We start from the raw sequence: 11357 nt of genomic DNA, 5'->3' as shown, positions 1-11357 counted from the left end.
TTACCTTTAGGTAAGATTGTACTTATGTTGATTGTTGATGGTTTTTATTCATCATAAGTACTTCATTGCAAGACACTGATTGTTGATTTTGATTGTTGATTTTAATTGTTGATTGTTGAATGTTAATTGTTGAATGTTAATTGTTGAATACTGATTGTTGATTGTTGATTGTTGATAATTGTTGATTTTATATTTTTATGTTGGTTATTGTTTGTTTTTTATGATACAGGTACTTCATTGCATTGTTGATTTTGATTGTTGATTTTAATTGTTGATTGTTGAATGTTAATTGTTGAATACTGATTGTTGATTGTTGATTGTTGATAATTGTTGATTTTATATTTTTATGTTGGTTATTGTTTGTTTTTTATGATACAGGTACTTCATTGCAAGACAAACTTTGTGCATTCGCTTCAAGTATAGGAGATGGCGGCTTCTGCAAGAAGGGGAGTGGCTCAGCTTGGACCAAGACATGCAAGATGGCACGCATTCAGTACTCATTGATGTGGTTATTATTTGGGAGGGTCATGACCCTTTTAGCGTTAATGTAGAGAGTCATTGGCTCCTTAGTTTTTTGAGGCAAGAAATCCAACTTATGTCCAATAATCCCCCTTGTAATTTCTATTTTAAGTTGGATGGTAGGAAGGTTGGGAGAGTCGAAGAAGTGAACATTGCAAAGCAAGCAAGTAGTGTGTTACTCCATACGTCCTTGAGATTGTGGAGTCAATATAACTCTTATTCTTCCAAGTGAATATAAGAAGCTGTTTCTTTGAAAAAGTGTTGTAAATTTAATTTTTCTTCATTTTCATAAAGTATTATGACTTTTTAAGTCTACTGTGTCTCAAACCCTTTAATATGTAAGAAAATAATGATAAGTATAAGTAAGTACAAACGTAAATATAAATATAAATATAAGTATATATTTAAGTGTAAATAATAATATAATTAATTATGCTACAAATATAAATATATTTTTATAATTTGTTATATTTTAATGAAGTGTCATTAATTTTTTAGTCTATAGATATAAGTTTAAAAATAAATATAACTTTAAGTATATATTTAAGTGTAAATAATAATATAAGTAATTATGTAAATAATATAATATAATAATAATAATAATAATATAATATAACGTGAAATAAAAGTATGATTTATTATTTATTATATGAAATAGAAGTATGATTTATTATTTATTATATTTTAATGAATTATCCTTTATTTACTAAAGTATAAACATAAGGTATAAAAATAAATATAAGTTTATAAATATTTGTAAGTAATATAATAAACATAAGTATAAATTTATTAAAAATATTATAAATTTAAGTGTAAGTATAAATATGAGTATAAGTTATAGATCAAACTCATTTATACTATCTATTCTCTAGCTCTCCCTTTGTGTGCTAACTCTCCCTACTACCCATCATGGCCGCCTCCCCTGCTTTTGCCCGCGTGGATTAGCAGTACTCGCGCTATGCTCACCTTGGGGACCCCTAGGTTTTGCAAGAGTTTAGACCTCGAGGCTGTCATCTCCACCTTAGACCCAAACTCCACCTTGCTAGCTGCATTTTGCGATGCGATCGACGACTTCACCTACTCTATCACAAATTCCACCTTGAGTTGGATTCCTTTGGAGTTTCTCTTCAACATGAAGAGGGGATCCAACCACAAGAAGGCGATAAACAGAGCTCTAGCTCATGTCGGACAAGATTTCCACACTACCGTTGTCCTCCCAACCTCCTATGAAGAGCACATCCCACTCGATCTCATTGAGTGGGATATTGTTTTTGCTATTTACATCTTGAACTCTGATGTTCAAGAGCCAGAGGATGATGACATTCAAGATCTCCCTCTAGTGGAATACATAGACACAAAGCCAGAAGAGACCACTCTAGACCCTGTCATTGAGGCCGCAGAGAGCTCTCGCATGGCACTTGCATCCATCCAGCCTGATGAAACCCCAAGTCACGAACCACCACTAGCTTCATTGAGTTCCTTTACTAATTGCTCCCCAGATTTGATATTTATTTCCTTTAGGGTATGTTAACCCCACATGTATGATCCTAGATGCCCATCAGAGGCTGGGAAGTGTAGTCTCTGAAGGCTCGCATGGGAAGTCCTGAATCTGTAAAAATCAGGGCTTCTCACGTGAGCCTTCGAACACTGCAATTCCCATCCTCTAATGGGCATGGGATCATACATGTGGGGTTTACATGCCCTGGAGGCCCTAAATATCAAATTTGGGGCCATTCTTTTAAAAAAATCATTCTCTCCCATGCATTGCATAATCGATGCTGACATCAATTTTATTGGTTTGCAGGAAATTGTGTATCTTGATGAATTTGCATCGAAGCAGAGTGGAAGATCTAGGAGCCAAGGAAGGGTTCATGACTCTGCTCTCAACAAGGAGTATATTGGCAAACTCATGAATGATGTGATAGTCTTCCACAAGACTTGCTCTCCAAGGTATGCGGAGAACTTTTTGAAGATTAAAGCACTTATAAAGGGTGCTGCATTCAAACTTATTCCGACTAAATCAAGTTTGAAAAAAGTTGTTCTACTTCGACGCTCAAAGTTACTTTACTTATTCTCGACTCAAAGGTCAGGGCCTTTACATTTTGTGGTGGCCCGTGGCATTGTGGCAGGGGTACAGGATCCCACCATCATCAGGACAGAGCTTAAAGAGTTCCATGTTTTGATTCCAGCCATCAAGATGGCTTTAAAGTCTGGAGAGCCTAGTAGTAAGAAGCCTAGGATATAGCGATGATGATTATGTAACTTTGATGACTGTAATTTTTTATGCTATGAATGAAAATTTGGGTTATAGAGTTTTTTATTCAATACGTGTCTTGTAATGTATTTTATTAGTTGACTCAAGCAAATAAATTCAAATTAGACACGTAACTCAAATAAAAATTGTATCTATTCGAAGACACATATAAATCAATAAATTATATAAATTTTAATTAAAAGAGCCTTATTTACAACACAAGATAAGAGAAAAAAAAATTAAAGATATACATCGAGCTTTACATTGCTTTTGAGAATTGCATTCATGTGAGATATACAAAAATAAAACTAAAGATCCTGGCCCGGAGGATCTCTCCAACGTCGCACCAAACTGTATGTCATTTTCACTGATGGTGATGGTGACCCTCTTTGCATGGACAACTGCAAACACCGTGTTACCAAAAATGTCCCACTAGATACACCTCTGCAACCTCCTAGAGTGCCTCCAAAAATTTGCCTATCCACCGCGTAGGTAGTGGGCTTGATGTTGCATAAACCCAGAACCTCCTATCACGACGACGATGGTCTTACAAATCTTACATGATCTCTCGCACCACACAATGGAAGGAGAGCTTTAGTTTGAGAAGGTTCATTGTGTTTTGGTATTTCCTAATCTCATGAAGAGCCACAATGCCAGGCCTCCACCTATGAACATAAAATTTTATCTCATAATTACAATTCTATTGATATTTCCATTTGCTACCGACTCTCTCTTGGGTTTCAACCATTCTGCATAATGTTCTTTGGCCATGCTATTTTCATATCTTACTTTCCTCACTTCATATATTGCTCTGCGAACAGCTTCCGTATCATTGAATTTGGACTTTATTAATTTGTCCTCATATCTTATCTCTATTCTCCTACCACCATTGGAGTAACTGCCTCATAGGATTGGAATCATTGATTCCACCTCCATGTGCCATTGTTTTTTGGAATCCGCATCGAGCTTGCTTATGAGATTGCTCCATGCCTTGTGTGGACCATATCGCCAAACTTCCTTGTTCAGCAAAGTATAGACCATAAGCCTCAAGCATGTGCTGCATTCAAAAACACAGGATTCACAATCAAACTCAAAATACTACATTCACAATTTAATTGTAAAAATGAAATGGAGACCACTCTGACCATATACTGTGTAATGCAGTTTGAAGTCCATGCCTCTGTCATTGAGTTATGCAAGTTTACAATCGTCTCTTTAAATGCATTGGCATCATCAGAATTGAATGTCATCTTTTGTAAAAGTAGTGCGAATTTATCAAGTGCAATCCACACATTTGCCTTGCTATCCGCGTCCGTCCCCCATTGCTCCAATCACAGCTCCCCCAAAACACCGTTTGCATGATAAATTTTCACTCTTTCCTGACTTTTTCTCGTCCTTTTTTATTTCTACTTGGCCGTGGTGCAATCCAACATCAAATAAGACTTGTTCTATCTTCTTGCATGTTGCATCAACATCTGAAGCAGGTTGCATCTTGTAGGCGAAACACACGTACTCAAACACCAACTTCTCTATTATCCTTACTATGCAATGCAAGGTACAAAAGTGAATCCTTGTTAAGGGTATTTCTAAAATAGGATCCCACTTAGGATCTAATGACACCAACATTCCATTCCTTTGAACACACTGGTCATGTGTTGGAGCACCACGGTGTCCTGTCCTTACAATCCATTGTTTCTTTCCATCCTTGCCTTTCTTTCTAGATTGCATGCAAGGGAACTCAGCTGATACTGAATTTGAAACACCAAACATTCATTTCAATGTTTTTAAATTGCCAGCAAGATGTCATTCTATTTTGTATTCACCAAATCCATCGACATGCAAAACTTTACCATTGTTTTGTCGTCATACAATATTTGGTATCTCTCTTAAGTTAAAAAAAATCTTAAGTACTTCATGGTCCTCCTTTGGTACCTCAAATGTAACAAGCCACCATATTTCATTCTCCGATTGCACACTAAAATATTTGGATGTTTTGAATTGATGCTAGGATCCAACGACCTATTCATTAGTGTCAAGCTAACACGTTTAAGCTTTTGGCCCTTAATGAATTTACTCTCATCGGAGCTTCAAAACAAATTGAAGCTTATCTCTGCATTCTTCGACGGGGCGGACATGTTATAGAACTTTACCATTGCTACTTGTAGCTTGCATACATTCAATACAAAGTTATTGTCTACATGTAATTTAAAGGGAACTTCCTTTAATCCAGACTTAAGCATCTGTGTATGTTCCAAATGTATTGGCTCACCAATTGTGGCTAAGACTTTTGCATTAAGATCTTTTCGTGCCTGCTTTACATAGAGCAATTTAGGAAAATGGGCACCACCCGTCTCTTGTTAAGAATAGTCTTAAACCCTGCATCCAATTGCTTATAAATCATAGCATAGGATTCGGAGCTAATCCCTACCTTGTCACATATACCTTGAGCATATGTAACTGTGAAGGTATTGCTTACCTCCTTCAAGTGTACTCTTACAATATCATCACCAAAGGGTTTTGAATTTAGAATTATCCAATGCATACTTCACCAATTGAAAGTGAATGTCTCTCTTCTTGTTCTGGCCTACATCCTAAAATTAGCATTTGGACAAAACACAACTATTAATCAAAAATTAGCTCTGGATAAAATATAAATATTAATAAAAAAGTAGCTTTTATACATTTGTATAACTCAAAAATTTAACTAAAAATAATATTATTGAACACAACTTTAACTAGAAATAACTTAAATATAATATATAACTAAATCATAACTTGTAATCAAAATAACACACTTGTTTCATCCAAATAACACAGAAATAACATCATAAATGAGAAATAACATTATTGAACATAACAAATAGACTTCAATATATCCTAAAACTAAATCATAACTATTAATCAACAATTATATTTCACACACTTGTTTCACTCAAAAAATCACTAATAAACAATCTAAATAACACAGAAATAACATCCTTAAACTCAACTATTATCTTCTATTTTATATATGACTAAATCACATTTAGAACAGTAAGATGATCAAAATAGAAAAGAAAACAAAATAACTCAAATAATATTAAACCATAACAAAATAACATAATAGATAACAAGATGGACATACTTCCATTACTCTCTTGTTCTTTGATTCTTTTACTCTTATTTCCAAAACTAAATCAATACTATTAATCAACAATAATATTTCACATACTTGTTGCACGCAGAAAATCAGTAAGAATGAATAATCCAAATAGCACAAAAATAACATCATTAAACTCAACTATTATTTTCTATTTCACACATGACTAAATCACATTAGAACAATAAGATGATCAAAATAGAAAAGAAAACATACTTGACCTCCAATTGAAAGTGTGAATGTCTGTCCTCTTGTTCTGGCTTACATCCTAAAATTAGCATTTGGACAAAACACAACTATTAATCAAAAATTAGCTCTGGATAAAATACAAATATTAACAAAAAGATAGCTTTTATACATTTGTATAACTCAAAAATTTAACCTAAAAATAGTATTATTGAACACAACTTTAACCAGATATAACTTCAATATAATATATAATTAAATCATAACTTGTAATAAAAATAACACACTTATTTCATCCAAATAATACGAAAATAACATCATAAATGAGAAATAACATTATTGAACATAACATATAGACTTCAATATATCCTAAAACTAAATCATAACTATTAATCAACAATTATATTTCACACACTTGTTTCACTCAAAAATCACTAATAAACAATCTAAATAACACAAAAATAGCATCCTTAAACTCAACTATTATCTTCTATTTTACAGATGACTAAATCAAATTTAGAACAATAAGATGGTCAAAATAGAAAAGAAAACAAAATAACTCAGATAATATTAAACCATAACAAAATAACATAATAGATAACAAGATGGACATACTTGCATTACTCTCTTGTTCTTTAATTCTTTTACTCTCTTGTTTTTAAAACAAAATCAATACTATTAATCAACAATTATATTTCACACAGTTGTTGCACTCAAAAAATCAGTATAATGAACAATCCAAATAGCACAAAAATAACATCATTAAACTCAACTATTATTTTCTATTTCACACATGACTAAATCACATTTAGAACAATAAGATGATCAAAATAGAAAAGAAAACATAATAACTCAGATAAAATTAAACCATAACAAAACAACATAACAAATAACAAGATGGACATACCTCCATTACTCTCTTGTTCTTTGATTCTTTTTTGCAAAGATTAATGAACAGAAAGATGATTGAAGGGAAAGATGAATATGTGGTTCTAACTAAATGGCACCAAATAATCAACATACCCTTCAATTTCTCTGTTACATAAGAGAGGAAACCCCATGATTGAGAAGATCTAAACTCATTAATGTGATTTAGGAGGGAAAGAAAGCTTTTGAGCATAGCTACTAAAGAAAACAAACACAGATTTGAATTTTCTCTATACAAAAGAGGAAAAGTGCAAAACCTAAAGTAATATCTCATCAAAGCAAACTAAAATCTCTCTAAACTAAAAACCCTAGTTTCTTATTCTAAAAAATCTAAAGAAGTCTCTAAAGAATAAAAAATTCATAAATCCTTGGATACTTAATTAAAAATGATGAAAATTAACAGTCACACTCTTAGAGCATAGAGGTAGGCGTGGATAAAAAGAAATTCGAAAATGTAATGTCTACATCAAGTTATTCCGTTTTTTAACTTCTCCCATTTTAAAATACGTGAATGCAATCTATTTGGAAAGATTTAGAAGCTAAAAAGTCATGTGGGTATTTAAGAGTGTAACATCTTAGATGCTTCAAGTTTTTAGATCAAATAGAATATTATTATTTTAGATTTAAGAATTTTGAGGACAGGTGGTCTAACTTTGGAGATGGGATAGTAGTACAATAAAATAATAAATGAATCTCTTTTAAAAACAATATAAAGAGATCTCCTTGATTTTACAAGAGCTAATATTATAATATTATTTTAGAAATTTTTTCTAAAGAGAGAGAAGTGAGAGAAACCCCTTAAGAGACAAAATGGAGTCTCTATATTTCTCCTAATGGGTGCACCGAGGGCAGGGGGAGGGGGACAGGAGAGAGAGAGAGAGAGAGAGAGAGAGAGAGAGAGAGAGAGAGAGAGAGAGAGAGAGAGAGAGAGAGAAAGCATGATGAATGAATTATGATAATACTTCCGCCAAGTACAGTTCTTTTATAAGCATCAAGCCTCATCTTTTGACCTAGACCTCAATAAGAATTGTTCACATTCTAAGCGAGTGTTCACACCAATGGACACACTACTAAACTCTGAAATACCTAACAGTTAGATAGATAGATAAATATTATATATATATACATATATATATATATATATATATACACATATATACATATATATATATGTATGTATGTATGTATGTATGTACATACATACATACATACATACATACATATATATATATATATATATTCACACACATAATATACATACATACATACTTATATACACACACCTGTGTGTGTATCTACATATGTATGTATGTATTGCTCTCTCTCTCTCTCTCTCTCTCTCTCTCTCTCTCTCTCTCTCTATATATATATATATATATATATATGAACTAATGGGCTTTCCACACACTTAGTTAGCCAAGGAATCTCACTGTGAAGTATTGTAATGAAACATCAAATCCTTAGGTGAGCACTTTTTAATAAAATCTAATGAAATGTCAAATCCTTTGTTAGGTGCCTTCAAACAAAATATAATTTACAATTGGAAACCTTTAAAGCCTCATTTCTTGGTGTACATGTCCTAGTTTTGGACAGGTGAAACTTTTTGACTTTGTACACCCTAAATTCACATAATGTAGAGCTTAACTTGATTCACTGAGCATTTTTTATTTTATTTTCTATGAATAATATGTTTTAAGAGCTTAATAGCGTGAAAAAGCATCTCACACTTACACATCTATACCCATGGCAAATTTGACCACATAACAATTGTCACTTGCCACCATGGATAGCCAAAACGACTGCAAAGAAGAAAATTTGTGAGTAGAGTTGCAATCAAATAAAACCCGCTCCCGATGGGACCGCCTATAGATTCCTCTTCTCTAAGGAGTTCATGCAGACCAAAGGTAGGGGACTTGCGTGAATAATTATGAAGACTCTTCTTCCCCACCTCCAACTTAAAACAACTTCCAAAAGTTGTCGATCTTGTCAAAATTCACCCTAAACATGAGCAAAAAAAATCTGCCCACGTTGGCTTTATATAGAGATCCTTCAACCATGTGAATGCGTTATGACGAAGCATAATCTGTATGTGATTGATACATTGATAGTCAATATACCATTACAAATCAAAAAAAGCATTCCACTTGCCGAGCAAGCTATCAATGTAAAGCGCCTCACACTCCTTCCACTCTCTCGAGAAGGCATTCCCGTGAAACAAACCTATGTGAGGAGTTTACTAGCTACGGCTTGTTGGGGAGCCTTGGAGGCTAACTCTTGTAACTATTTTTGCAAATCAAGAACATTGGAGTAAAAAACTCACAAGAATAGAAGGAGATTTGGGAGGATGAGGAGTAGGTGATGGCAAAGGAGGTTTATTCAAGCCAATATATTGTTGATATGGCTTAGCATACGAAGTAAAAGCAGGGAAAAGATTTGAATCATTACCAAATATTGCGCCATGAACGGGTTGTCCCATGTAGTGAGGTGATACTTGGTTATAGAAGGTGTGTACTTGAGTTCTTGGTGGTGTATTTGTAAGTCTCCATAGACCTAACCAAGGATTATGTCCCATGTAGTTAGGTGGTACTGGTGCTCTAGGAGACATGTACTTATGTTCATGGCGGTGTATCTATAAGATCACCATATATACCTAACCAAGGATTGTAGGTCCCATGTACTGAGGTGGTAGTTGTGTTATAAGATGAGTGCACTTGTGTTTCTAGTGGTGTATCTAAAAGGTCTCCATAGACCTAACCAAGGATTAGTTGACATAGAACCATAGAGGATTAAGGTAAACCCACATACCAAAGAAACCCTAACAATGGTTCGTATGTTGATTATGATGTTTGGATAGCTTAGGGTGAATAGAAGCGGTGTTTAGATACGATGTTTATGCATGAAGAGCACACTAAACATTGTGAGCTATACTAATATGAAGTGATTAATACTAATGATTCAAAAGATGTTTATGCATGACAAGCAAACTAAACATTGTAAGCTATACTAATGATTCAAAAGATGTTTATGCATGACAAGCACACTAAACATTGTGAGCTATACTAATGTGAAGTGATTAATACTAATGATTCAAAAGATGAACATAATGAGGACAAGATGATGATAATAGCACACACTTAGATCTTCATTGATTGGGCTTTAAATAGACATGAGTACCTATGTTTAGCTCAAGGCACTACCACCTAATGGTGGATTAATCATCCCTAATCTTCATCCCATGATTCTAGACACCTCTCCTACAATTTGGGCTCTCTTTATGGTGATTGGAATCCCCCTACCCCCACTTGAGCTAGGCACCTTATTCCAGGTAGATTCTAGGACTTTTAAGTACTTACATTCCTCAATTACAACATCTAGATACACTGTAAGGTTTTGGCTTTACATCATTAGTCTTAAATGTCTCCCCAATGGATGGATAAAGCTTGAATTTCCAACATCCTCGACCTGATGCCGCACCACGTGACCACGTAGAATTGTGACTACTCAACCTTAGGTTCAACCTTTGAGTGTCACTAGTTGGGCATTCTCTACACTTCTGGACCTATGGATGGGCTCTACAGTGTGATGAAATTTTCACTACCTGCAAGACCTATGTGTTTAGTTTACAAACAAGGGACGCCCTCTCGTGACCTTGCATGTGGGTTGTAAACAAGTAGTAGGTGTGACCCTAAACTCTTTGTATAATCTTATTTGTGTTTTAGCTCATTGTGTTGCTTTGTAGGTCCACACTTCATTAAAGTACGGCCAAACAGGTTATAAGTGAGTTTGGGCATTTATTGGATGGCGTCATATCGTGTGAGTGCTTGCCAACAAGAGAAAATTATGAAGCAAGTTGGTAAACTCTTTAAGAAGGGTTTAGTGCGACCAAGTTCTTCACCATTTTGTTCACCTATTCTTCTTGTGCAAAAGAAAGATGGTTCATTTCACATGTGCATGGATTACAGGGCACTTAATTCAAGAATCAATTTCCTATTCAGAGGATTAATGATATCTTGGAAAAATTGGATGGTTCGTCATGTTTTAGTCGCATTGATCTTAAGAGTGGCTATCATCAAGTAAGAGTGATGCCTCAAGATGTACAGACAAGACAGTCTTTCGCGCATCTTTTGGTCTCTATGAGTATTTGGTTATGACATTCGATCTCACAAATGCTCCGACTACCTTTAACCGAATGATGGATTGAATTTCCAGAAATCATTGAGCATTTAAAGTGTCTTTTTCGACGACATTTTAGTGTTTTCAAGGAATGAGGAACAGCATAAGATGTGCTTGAAAGTGGTCTTTGATGAATTGAGAAAACACAAGCTTATGATT

The 11357-nt window shown here is 34.1% G+C and overlaps 1 protein-coding gene across 3 annotated transcripts in view; it reads right to left on the bottom strand.

Annotated features, from left to right (window-relative positions):
* Window positions 1-4974: 4974 nt before the first annotated feature.
* LOC147609146 (Tetratricopeptide repeat (TPR)-like superfamily protein) overlaps window positions 4975-11357 on the bottom strand; it is a 38784-nt gene continuing 32401 nt past the window's right edge. For all 3 annotated transcript variants that reach the window (XR_015264358.1, XR_015264357.1, XR_015264359.1), the window contains 2 exons: window positions 6129-6180; window positions 4975-5364 (listed from right to left, as the gene is read on the bottom strand). The gene's annotated coding sequence lies outside the window, so the exon portion shown is untranslated. The remainder of the gene's footprint in view (window positions 5365-6128; window positions 6181-11357) is intronic.

This window comes from Cibotium barometz, chromosome 52 (assembly GCF_041138505.1).
Source record: "Cibotium barometz isolate CiBa-2024 chromosome 52, ASM4113850v1, whole genome shotgun sequence".
NCBI classification, from domain to species: domain Eukaryota; kingdom Viridiplantae; phylum Streptophyta; class Polypodiopsida; order Cyatheales; family Cibotiaceae; genus Cibotium; species Cibotium barometz.
The sequence above is the reverse complement of the archived record's forward strand: the minus strand, read 5'-3'. Positions and strand labels throughout refer to the sequence as shown.